The sequence below is a fragment of the Panthera uncia genome, assembly GCF_023721935.1.
Source record: "Panthera uncia isolate 11264 chromosome A3 unlocalized genomic scaffold, Puncia_PCG_1.0 HiC_scaffold_12, whole genome shotgun sequence".
NCBI classification, from domain to species: Eukaryota; Metazoa; Chordata; class Mammalia; order Carnivora; family Felidae; genus Panthera; species Panthera uncia.
This window is the reverse complement of record NW_026057579.1, coordinates 34,370,806-34,383,669: the sequence shown is the minus strand read 5'-3', so window position 1 is coordinate 34,383,669 and position 12,864 is coordinate 34,370,806. Positions and strand designations below refer to the sequence as shown.

Below are 12,864 nucleotides of genomic sequence, written 5' to 3'. Positions count from 1 at the left end.
GACAGCTTGGAGCCTGAAGTCTGCTTCAGATTCTGTATCTCACTCTCTCTCTGCCCCTGCTCATTCCCTGTCTTCTCTCTCTCTCTCAAAAATAAACATAAAAAAATTAAAAAAAAAATAAAGCCACACAATAAAGAAGGGCAAAAACCAAAAAGTTGATTCTTGAAAGAAACTAAGAAGATTTATAAATGTGTGGCACAACCGCTCGAGAAAGAAGGGGGAAAAAGAGGAAAAGAAAGGACAAGAGCCAAAATGAAAATGCAAGTGATTGTGCCACTTTATGCCAATATCAAAAATTTAGATGAAATTGAGTAAACTCCTAGAAAAAAACATAACTTACTAGAAGTGACGCAATTCATGTAAATGGATCAATAACAAAACCTTTCCCTCATAAAGAATATTCCAGGCCCAGATGGTTTCAATAGCAAATTCAACCATTCTCTCCCAAAGTCTTCCAGAGAAAGGGGGGGGGGGGGACAGTATCCTCCACAAATTAGAGGTTAGAAGAACCTTAATACCAAAAGTCAATGAGAAATTATAACACAATCTGATGTTTAAACATAAATGCAATCATCCTGGAAAAAATGCCGGCATTCCAAATCGAGCAGTATATAAAGGAATTGATACATTATGAGTAACCTGGCTTAATACCTGGAATTCAAGACTCATTAGAAATTCCATTAATATAACTCACCACTTTAACAGATTAATGGAGAAACTCCACATGATCTTAATGAATGGATAAAAACAATCTGATGAAATTCAATAGTAATTCATGATAAACATTAATCTACACAAAGGGGAATATGAAGAGAACACCTTAATCTAATAATAAGCATCAGTCAAAACACTACAAAAATCCTAGTACCTGTAGTAAAACAATGAAAGCTTTTCCTCTGAAGTTGTCAACAGGATGGAATGAAGATTCCCATTCTCACTATCTGCTTTCAACACAGCAGCTGTGCTTAGAAGAAGGGTATCCATATGGGGAAAAAATGGAAAAAAACTTCTAATGGAGAAAAAATTGCACTGGATGTCTCCTTTCCATCCTGCACAAAAATCAAGTCTATGTGTATTATAACCCTAAATGTGGAAGGCAAAATTACCAAGGTTTCAGAAGATAATATGAAGTGATATCTTCATCCCTTGAAAATATCTTCATGGTTTTAGGGTAGGAAAAGATTTCTTACATAAGAGAGGCAAACGAATACATTAAAAAAAACACACACACACACAACTAATTATAGAAAAAAACCGGATTTTCAAGAACTAGCCATGCATGCCTCTGTCCCAGCTCTAACACAGCTCCTTCTGGAAGCTTTCTCCGGCTCCTCCGCTTGCTGATTTGGTCCAAACTCCTGGAAAAGCCCTTACAATGTTGGGATACTGTATTACAGCTTTCACACCTGTCAGTTAAGCCAGACTTTGGGTTCCCTCGTGGCGGGAAACTGGTCTTATCCAGGTCTATACTCGGAAGCACAGCAAAGTGTGTGGCCCACTGAAGACGCACAGCGAACGTACGGTGAACGGGTGTAGACGGAGGAGTGCGGGTACTGACCGTGCTGCACTCTCCCGTGCACCGAGCAAAGCACTATTAAGAGCCTGGGGGGGGGGGGCTCTGCAAGCACTTGCAATAAAAGGACCCTTTCGAATGCCCTTCCCGGAGATACTGAAGACACCGTGTGTGTAAAATCTACACAGAGAACGTGAACGGGGCTCGGTACTTGCTCACCGAGCCTTTGAGTTGGGATGCTTCTAACGACGACACAAACCCAGCTTATGGAAAAATGTGTTTTTGTGTTCGAGTCCTCTGGGTTTTCACGGAAGTGGTTTGGCTGGGTACGCAGTGTGTGCGTTCGAACTGCTGTAGCTCGCTCGATTGCTGTGTTTAATTGGGCAACAGCTGGCGATAATTTTCTGTGTATGGAGCGAGGGATTCAGTGACTGCTTCACTTTGCATTGTGTTTCATTATCTTTGCTTCTGCCCTTTCAGCTCTTGTAACGGGCCGGAAAGGAGTAGGGGCAGAGGACTGAGAACCACAAATGAGGCAGAATCTTGTCATCTGCAAGCTGGGTGACGTATGATGTTCCTGAAGGAAAGGTCTTTGTCGGGAAGTTCATTGACTCCCGAACGCTCAGCCCCCCCAGGTACCCAGAGATCACCGGATTCAATGTCATCCTTTGGCAGCCTTTGAAACAGGTGAAGGGACCTCCCGGAAATCACCCAGCAATGCTAGCAGCTGAGCAGGGACGAGAGTCTCTCCCTTCACCCCCAGCCTTCTTCCTCAAACACCACCTCCACCTCTGGCACCCTTGGCCAAGCGGTGGAACGTCTGGAAAACGGCAGTCCTGGCCAAGGGTGGTGTTCTAACCACGAGGTCCTCTGGCTCCGCCCAGTGACTCTGGCGGCCACAGCAGAGGTCTGGAAACAAAACAGAATGCAGAAATCCCCGCGCACATAAGTGATCCTTTTTCCCCCTGAGAATCAATTAGTCAATGTTGTAAAGCATTTACACAAATGCTGTGTTATTACCGGGTGATGGTAGGGCATGTGCTGGCTGAGTGTGTTAATGGGAACGCTCACAGTCCGGAGACTGCTTGTCAATCCACAAGATGCCCAAGAGAAAACCAGTTCAGGGTTGAAGTCCTTAGAGGAGGAGCAGTAGCAGTTCATCATTAGAGGGTAATGGGACTCAATTTACCCCAAAGGCTCCATTCATCCCGGCAGCCAGGAACCTGGTGCCAGGCAAGTAAACTTGGCCCTGGCTCCCTCGGCTACTCCCTTTATTCTTGTGTATTATCTGCAATTTGATGTCACTTCACATGATTCACGGAAACAGGCGAGGGACATATATATATATATATATATATATATATATATGGATAATAAATCAGCAAAGAGACTGAAAGGCAATGAAAATAGATGGCATATCAAAATTTTAGAGCAACAACTCTCCACTGGTTTCTGCTGGGCACAGGATGTGTCCTGCCTCGTGGCCCCTGAACTGCCATTTCCACCCGGGCCCTAGAGCATTCTCTGGGTCCTGGTGACAGGCGAGGGGACAAGGAGTCCCAGCAGCAGGAGGCAGGTGTGACAGGAGACCCCAGTGCCCTGCCCGTCTTCCCCTCCAGCTGCCAGCAAGCAGGAGAGCAGCACAACCACACAGATGACGGGGGCTCCATACCCCTGTGGCCCGCTGCTCTGCTCAGACACCAGGCGAAGGCAGGTTAACCACAACAAACATCTCAAGCCGCGGCTGCTCTGGGGAAGGAGGATGACCCTGGGCAGAGGTAAGGGGGGGACAGTAAAGAAAGCTCGGGGGGTCTGGTTACCAAAGAAAAGTCACAAGCTGTGGATTGAAGGAGATTAGCCTTTAGGTGGAAGGAAGTCAGGGAGTGATACAACAACCTGGAGGGAATGTGTGGTAGCAAAATAAACTTACACTTCATTTAACGAGGGATATGGTATTTATGTCCTCAGACAAAAAGAAAAATCCAGAATATAGGGCAAAACATGGCCAGAAAAAACTTACTTTTGAGCAATTGATATAAATATATATATATATATATCCATATATATATATATATCCATAAATATATATATAAATATAAAAGTATATATATATATTTTTATATATTTATGGATAGTGTGAATCTTCAACTGCACTCTTTCCCTTTTTGCTTTGGTTGCCGGGTAAAGTCCACGTTTTAACTTGCAACCCAACTTCACGAAAGTCAGGAGGATCTTGTAGCAAAAAGTCCCATGGCAAACTACCCCTCTGGTTTCTTCATACCATTTTATCTTTCTTTTCACACTGACTTTTAAAAGTCCACCTATGTATTGCCGTGTTATCACACCATAGTATTGTAAGCCATATCAAAAAAATTTTCGGAACAAGGCAGAACAGAAATAGAGACATGGATGCTGGCAGCATTTCAAAATTAAAAAAAGCAACAACCAATGAAATGAACAAGCCTGGAACCCACACACGGGGCCAGGGAAGGACCATGGCGTGAGGCCCCCCCTGTAGTGAGGGGTTCTAGTCCCCTGAGTGACCAACCTCACAGTGCTGACACGGGGCTGACTGTGTCCCCTCCCTGGAGCCCAGTTGTGCCAAGTGTGAAAATGGAAGGGCTTACTGACATCACTGATAACGATCCCCAGCAAATGTAATAATCGATGATTTGACATTTGTGCAGCTTGTGTGCACCGCCCCGGGGGGAGGCTGGAGTGTGTGGCCAGAGCCACCCTGCCATTGAGATGCTGCTCGAGGAAGGAGGTGCTGGAGACTGACTGAAGGGTAAGTAGAGGTTGCAAGGGCTTTATTATTCCAATGAGGTAAGAGTTGGCTTGGGAGTTGGCACTGAAACGTGGAGAGATGGGAGTTTGAGCTTCCGCTTTATTGAACTCAGAAGATCCACGGGAGAAACAGCAAAAGTCTCCCTGCAGGACGGAGAGCTGGCTAAAGGCATGCTGTTCAAACCTCGGGGTTTGGGAGAAGCATGGCTGGGGAGAGGAGTCGCACCCCTCACGGCGCCTCACACACAATGGCCACCCTCTGAGATATCCCAAATGGAAGCCCAGGGCAGCCATCACGCGGCCTCATAGCCACGACATGATCACAGCTCTGGGGACACAGTCAGAATGGGTGTCTTGGGGGTGGGTGGAGCCTGCGTCATAGGGAGCGGGGACGTGCAATTACGTTCCGTTTGGAGAACCCAAAAGCGTGCCGCAGAACAACGTTCACCACGGCGATGGGGTACAATTATGTGTTTTGATATTTTCTAATAACATGGTGAGATGGATGGAGCTTATTTGCTCCTTTGGGGCCTAGAAGACCCACAAGGCAGACAGAGGAGATTACCATCTTATCCGTGGCTCTTCGTGGACACATCGAAGATCGACACTGATTCATAATAAATTGAACCAAATAAAAGTTTGGCTAAACTTGGCCTCACTGCCACGTTAGGCCAGGAAATCTGGGATTTCTGCAAATAGGCTGAGCAAGGCCAAATAAAGATTAGTATTTCTAACCTCAGAATCCATGACCGCTTTGTCAATAAATGGTGGGTGGTGCCACCCCTGGATTACTGTGCTCCGACCCTTAGCATAGCACACCTCTTATCCTACTCGAGACCAGCTTGTCCTGTAAGGGGGCCAACCCAACCCAGGGTCCTGTGTGACCCACAGAGGGATCTGAGAAAAGAGGGACGAGTGCCCGTGTCTTGGGACGCGTAGCATTTCAGAAAGACAACAGCACGTGAAGATACTGGAAGCAATGGGAAGAACGGGGACATGCAAGATGGCGGCACCCGCCCTGTGTGCAGTGGGCGTGACGGTGTATGCCAGTGCCTGGTGCCCAGGGAGTGCCCACCGCATGCTCCTCTCCTGTGCTGCCCCTTCCCAGACTCCAGAGAGTCTGAGCCCCTGCGGGCCCTCGCCTGCCCAGGCCTCTTCTGACACGGCTCCCCCCAGGGAGCCCCCAGGTCCCTCGGGTGTTTAGTCTGGGTGATAAAGGGGAGAGAGGGCCTGGGGGAGGGGACGAGCTGGGACGAGGTGTGCCGCGAGATGTCACCTTGTCAATACTCAGAAAGTAGCACCCTTTCAAAGGCCATAAATGTTCCTCAGTGATAAACAGTGTTGGGAGAATAATGACACATCGGGGTAATGATGACACTTCCTCCACTAAAGTGTTTAAGGTTACTAGATGGTATTAAACCCGCCTGCATGGGCCCCAGAGGGAACTCATTCCCTGCCCAGAGACAGACCATGGGCACAGAAAAGCTTAATTTTTCTGATGCCCTTTCAGGGCTGGGCCTGACTTGTTATCCCTTCCGGGTGGTGGACGGAGAGGGTGCGGGGAACATTCGGGCCCAGGCTCCTGGTGGCACGCGGGCTGCCTTGCCCAGTGGGTAGGGCCACAGTCAGAGGAGGCCAGCAGGGGGGTTCTTTGGCCCAGGTCAGTAGTGAAGGACAAAGCCAAAGAGATCATGGGAAGAAGAGCAGTGGGGGATCGGCAGAGACGGTTTGGGGGAATTCTGACGTAGGACAGAAACCACTGTGATTCCGGCAAATGGGTTCATTCATTGCACTGGAGACTCAGCAAAAGTCTGGAACCCTGCAGAGTGAGACACGGGAAGACAAGGCAGGCCAGCACGGCAGTGTGTTCCTGGAGATCATGGCTCCTTTGGAAGACTCAGGACAGAATTCCTGGACCTTACGCCAGGGCTGCCTAAGCAAAACCAGTCAAACTTCATTAGTCTCCTACTCTGAAAAAAACGAATACAGAGGTGGTTGCTTAGTTGATTCACATGAGCACCATAAAATCTGCAGTAGATAAAGCTTTTTTTTTTTTTTTTTTTTTTTTCTTACTGCTGGATCATTTCTGCATTTCTTCTACATTTGCCCATGATTTTCAAGGGTGGGACCAGGTTCAAGTCCAGCATAGAACTTGGTATTAAAAGCACATGTGACCTGGGCCACCTCCAGCTGCTCATTCCACAAACCCACCAAAAGACCCCAGGAGTGTCTCCTTAGGAAATCAGTGGGCCAGGACAGGTGAGGCACTGTTCCGTCTTGATTTTAAAAGTTTGTGCTTCGTGAAGGCTTTCTTGTCTCCCAAAGAGCTCCAAGACGGCGGATTAAATAAAATATATGTTTTGTATTCTACAAGATTCTACTTTCCAAAGTTTTGGAAACTTGGAATATTTCCTGCTAAATTAGAGATATGTTGAATCTGGTAGAGTGTGGGATAACAGGGTGTAAGTGACCTGGTAAAATAATTTAACCCATTTCCGATACCCAAGAAAGATAAAAAAAATTCTCAAACCATTGCCTGAGATCTGTTGGAACCGATATTACTGACAGTCACAAGGTATTTATACTAACTATTCAGGAATCTTTTCTTTGGCTGTATTTTATTTTCCATTCCCTGCAGTGATGAGCAGATATTGATTATGATAAAATGGTCCACACACATAACCCCAGTTTTTTAAAGTTTTTGGCAAATGTCAAAGCAAATAAAAACATGAACGGTTCTGTAAGAAATGTGTTCCTATTGTTATTTTCATACACGTTTAGTTATTAAAAAATAAAACCAATTGGCCTTCTTGAGTTACTGTAGTTCTGAACTTACGAATTTTTCTAATCCTGTTAAGAAGAAGTTTTAAATGGAAATACGTCAATATACATTTCCATATGCATGTAGGACTCTGTGTTAATTAAATCATCCGTTCAATAAACAAATACTGGCAACAAATACTGGGTGCCTCCCATGGGCAGGCACCGTGCTGGGTGCTAAGATGACTGTCCTTGCCAGACGTGACAGAGGGTGCTGTTTCCAAGGAAGGATAATAAACTTGGAATTGAACAATTTGCGTGGCCGAGGCCACATGACTCAAGGGTAGTAAGCCTAGGTTTTCTGGATGGTTTTCAGCTACAGTGGAGCAAAGCTGAAGAAAGATGACAGTAATTACAGACGGTGTCACGAAGACAGGAGTTAGCATGGCCACCAGGGTTTCGTCATCCCCCGTGCGGATCCTGGTGTAGCGGCCTTCCCCGAGACAGTTGTGACATTTAGTTAGCAGCACTGGAAGGTCATAACGTAACAAGCTTTCCCAGAGTTGACCACACTTCTTTTTTTATTAAAAACTGACCTTTATCTGTAGGACTTTATAACCCTGAGAAACAAAAAATCACATTAGCCCTTTCCTCAAGAGATCTAAAAGTACATGCTTCTGATCTTGGTATGTCTTTTCGTTTCCATCTAAAACAGAGCAAAATGAAAATTTTACAAAGAAATGAACTGAGAAGTTGCCGAGTGACTAGCAGATGTGAAGAAGAAATAATCCCTGGGTGAGATTCTGAACGTCTGAACGTCTGAACGGAGGTGGCCGCTCCGGGAGTGAAAATCACCCGGGCGGACCCCGGAGAGAACGTCAGAAGCAGGGTCATCCGTGTTCGTCACACGTTGGGAGCAGAAAAGAGGAAGACTGAGGGCCTCAGCGGTGCAGCTGTGGGTTCATGGCAGGGAGGAACGTGAGCGGGAGTGGGGGAACTGTCTCAGGCAGGAAGATCGTGTCTTTGGTGTTTGAAATTAATTTTCAAGACCAGGTGCCCTGTACCTCATTCTTTTGGGCATTTCCCCCCAAAGTACTTCCAATGCACACGTCCAGCTGTAAGGATCTGGGTGCACATCACATGACAATCCCTCAAACATTTTATTTTACTTGAAAAACTTGCCTGAATCTAGAATATTCTTTTCTTTAAAAAAAAATAAATAAATGTTTATTCTTGAAAGAGAGAGAGACAGAGACAGAGTGTGAGCAGGGGGAGGGGCAGAGAGAGAGGGAGACACAGAATCCGAAGGAGGCTCCGGGCTCTCAACAGTGAGCACAGAGCCTGACGTGTGGCTCCAACTCACAAACCGAGAGACCATGACCTGAGCTGAAGTCGGATGCTTAAACTACTGAGCCACCCACGTGCCCGGAATCTTGTATATTCTATATACAGTTGTGTAACTGTGTGTGTGTATATGTATCTTAACTTCAAATTCATGCCATTGTACTTCCCCCAAATTAAAGTAAAATCAACTCTTAATCAAGTTGTGCAGCACATGTCTGCAGTTTTAAGTGCCTCCCAGGGATGATGTGTGCTGTTCCCCCGGAAGAAGAGTGCAGACAGCTGGAGAGGTGATGCCCATTCGTGTGGGAAAGGAGGCTGTAGGGAGAGCCGCTGATCCATGTGCAAAGGGAAGAGACCAGAACGCTGGGGGAGGGGAGAGCGACCAGGCCACAGACTATAGGGATCAACCTGGAAGGCTCAGGGAGAGGCCGGCTGCCCGAGAGCTGCTGGATGGGAGGGGAAGGACCAGTGATGGTACAAAAGGTTGACATGATCCAGAAGAATGAGGACGGAAGCTCTAGACCGTGTCGCCCCCAAATTCATGTTGAAAGCCCAACCCCCAATTAGGGGGGTTAGGATGGTTAGGAGGCATCTGGAGGCGGAGCCTTTGGGAGGCAGTTAAGCCATGAGGGTGGAGTTCCCACGATGCCCTTCGTGCCCCTAGAAGTAGAGAACAAGAGACCTTGCTTCCTCTCTCTCCTTGCCACGTGAGGAAACAGCGTGAAGGCGGCCGTCTCCAAACCACAAAGAGAGCCTCCAACAGAAATCAGGCCCGTCATCCCCTTGATCAAGGACTTCCCGCCTCCAGCGCTGCGAGGAGCCCCCCAGCCTGCAGGATTTTGTTACAGTGGCACGAGCAGATGAAGAAAGGATCTGGCAGTGGGGGTCACCGTTGACAGAGTGGACAAGGGCTGGGTGGGAGGCAATGGAGCAAATCCACGTGATTCGTTTGAGACGTTTGCTTTCGAGTTCAGGGGGAGTGGGAGCAAGGCAGGGGGTGGGGGTGGGGGGACAAGCGGGGGCACCTGCAGCATCAGGCAGAGCACATCTGAAAGCTGGTGAATTCAGGAAGCCATGGAGGCCGGAGGGGCCCAGCACCAGGCTGACAAGTCCCCATGCCCTTCGACCAGCTCTGAGGTCCTGGTCTGGGCCCCTCAGGTCTTCTGGGAGCACAGAAGGAAGGACCCTCGGAGCAGAGGTGCCCCCTCGTTGAGCATTGAGTGTGTTCTGTATCTCCACATTGAACCCTCCCAGCAAGCCCACAGGGAAGGTACGGATATGACCCCTTGTTTCCAAAAGAGGGAGCTGGGGAAGCAAGATTCAGAAATTCGACTGGGTTCCAGGTCAACAGAGACAAAGTACTGAAACCCAGTTTGCTCAGAGACTCTAACATCCAGTTAACGCTTTCTGTGTTCTCAGTTCTCACGCCCCTGGAAGGACCCCATGCTGACCTCAGGGACCCAGTTGTGTTTAATTGGGGTCACAGAGCTACAGAGCTGTGCCTCTGAGGCCAGACCCATCTACTGAGACATGTGTCTGGAGGTCTGCAGAGGTGTCCTTCTGTCCTGTGGATTGGTGTCACTCCAAATTGGCGATAATACAGTGCAAGAAACCCACTAAATTGGGCCTCACTCACTGGCTTACAAACATGTTTTGGCCAGTGCTGTATTTTATTTGAACAGTTAACGTGAATGTTTCTAGGCAGGATACGTGCCCTCTCCTTCCATCTCGGCCATATTGATCCCCCAACCCACACCCCAGAAGCTTCCCCTCCATTCCTGCTACCCTCTGTGCACTGAAGGCATTTGAGTTGACGGCCCCTGATTAAATTAGTGCTGATCTATTCACAATCATTTTATTACATACTTAATACAATTCAAAAGAAGATCTTCCAGATCGAAAGACCCCCTCGCTCAGGTAAAGGACTGTGATCACATGTATAAGACACAGGTTTTCCCAAGAATATTTTGCAAAAGTCTGGTCAAGCAGAAATGCTTGGTGGTTTTCTCTATAACACACATAAACCACAAGCAGGATAGCTGCTTCTCAGCGGATGCTAAAACAAACACAATACTCCCCCCAAATGAACTGGGGTAAGTAAAATTTTAGAATGTCACTGAAGATGTGTTTCATAATAGGTAGAAACAGAACAGAACAACAGAATGGCCTCATTGTTCAGACTAATTGTTCTCTATAGTTAAGAGTCTGTTTCTTGGCCTGCCTCTCTCTCTTTTTTCCCTTTACTCATTTGTTTCTTAAATTCCACGTGTGAGTGAAATTATATAGTATTTGTCTTTCTCTGACTTTTTTTGCTTAGCATAATACACTCTGGCTCCATCCACATCATTGCAAACGGCAAGATTTCATTCTTCTTTATGGCTGAGTAATATTCCATCGTATATAGATATCATATCTTCTTTACCCATTCATCAACTGATGGGCGCTTGGGCTTTGTCCATAATTTGGCTATTGTAAATAATCCTGCTATAAACATTGGGGTACATATGATCTATCTGAATTAGTATTTTGGTATTCTTTGGGTAAATACCCAGTAGTGCAATTGCTGGATTATAGGATAGTTCTATTTTTAACTTTTTGAGGAAACTCCACACTTTTTGCCAAAGTGGCTGCACCAGTTTGCATTCCCACAAAGGTTGCAAGAGGGTTCCCCTTTCTCCACATCCTTGCCAACACCTGCTGTTTCTTGTGTTGTTGATTTTACCCATTCTGACAGGTGTAGAGTGATATCTCCTTGTAGTTGTGATTTGCCTTTCCCTGATGATGAGTGATGCTGAGCACCTTTTCATATATGTTAGACGTCTGTATGTCTTCTTTGACAACATGGAATGCTTGGGGCACCTGGGTGGCTCAGTCGGTTGAGCACTGAGTCTTGATTTTGGCTGAGATCATGATCTCATGGTTGTGAGATTGAGCCCTGCTCGGGGGTGGGGGGAGGGGGGGCTCCACACTGGACATGAAACTGGCTTAAGATTCTCTCTCTCTCTCTCTCTCTCTCTCTCTCTCTCTCTCTCTCTCTCAAATAAATAAATAAGGAACGCTGCACAAATTTTCAGGTCATCCTTGGGCAGGGCTGTGCTAATCGCTGTATGATTCCAATTTTAGTGTATGTGCTGCCGAAACGAGCACCAGACTAATTCTTTAAAACACTTCACAAATCGGGAGACAAAAGGTTTGTTCATCCCCTACAACTGGCTTTGGGTGCAGTGAGCAAACCATGTACTATGTGGGATCCGTGGGAAATGTGGGAAAGTGAGATGATAAAACACTTAAGATGCCCCTTTACTTCTAGCTATGTTCTAGTACCAGGAAAGGACCTGGAAGTAAAAGAACAGAATCAAAACTGGATCCGAAACCTGGTCCTCTCGTTGAGGAAGAAGGGATGGCAGTATTCGAGTGTCTGCTGTGCTCTGGGAACCTGGCACCCGCGGGTCGTCCCCGCGAGACCTTGGGGCTGCCAAGTCCTGCCGTTGCAAAAGAGCATATGCACGCTGAGGACAGAGGGCAAGCCCGCGCTAGTTGGCGGTGGGGTGGGCGCTGCAGTCAGGCCTCTGGGGAACCACGGCCCACACTCTCAGCGACCACACCCCAAGTCTATTTGGATTGTTGCAATTCGGCACCACCCTCCACGGCCTCCTGCGAAGCCAGGCTGAAGATTCAGTCCAGAGGCAGGTGAGTCCGAGGAGTTTTACCACCTGTCCCCTTCCCGTGGACACCCTGGCATACACAGCCCTGCGTGCAGGCAGATGATGGACATGACCCCATTGGAACACAGCTGTAGGAAGACCAACACTTCGAGGGCAGGGGTCTGGGCCAAGTGCAGACTGGCCCTGTATGCAGTTTGCTTGTGCTCTGAAGCCTGGTGCTTGGGGGAAGCTGCAAAGAGGTGGGGTCGGCGTCCCTGGGGCTCACCATGGGGCAAGCACGTGGCCATGAGATGTGCTACTGTGGTCACAGAGCTTCAAACCAAGGACAGTTTATTCCACAGACACACTCTATGCGTCAACCCCCTGTGGTGCAAAATGCAGAGGTCTTCAGGTAGAGGTTGGTCAAAGGTGGAGCTGCGTAATTGCCCATTTATTCGGGCAATAATGATTCACTGGTCCTCTGTGCCCAATTATAGTTGCACAGCCCCCAAGTCTCCACTCAAGGATTACGTTCTTCCTGGATGATTTTCTGACTCCTCCTGTGTCCTCAAAATTCAGCAGCGTGACTGGAGCACGATCATTGCTCAACGGCTGGCGTGTGGGGAGCCCCCATGATGCCTATCTCCCGTCGCTCTCGCCTCTGTGGAATCCCTCCCCGCGAGTCTGGGCAGGGCTGATCTGCTTTGGATGAATCTAACGTGGAGAAGTGATGGGATGTCTCTCTGGAGACAAAGTTATAAAGAGCCTGGCGTCCACCCTCCGTCTTGCACACCCCCCGCCCTCGGAAGCTCGTTC

General features: G+C 47.6%; 1 non-coding gene across 1 annotated transcript; it reads right to left on the bottom strand.

Annotated features, from left to right (window-relative positions):
- Positions 1-11,448: 11,448 nt before the first annotated feature.
- On the bottom strand, positions 11,449-11,551 carry LOC125937824 (U6 spliceosomal RNA). Its single transcript, XR_007462514.1, has one exon. It is a non-coding gene; the product is annotated as a U6 spliceosomal RNA (small nuclear RNA).
- Positions 11,552-12,864: the final 1,313 nt, after the last annotated feature.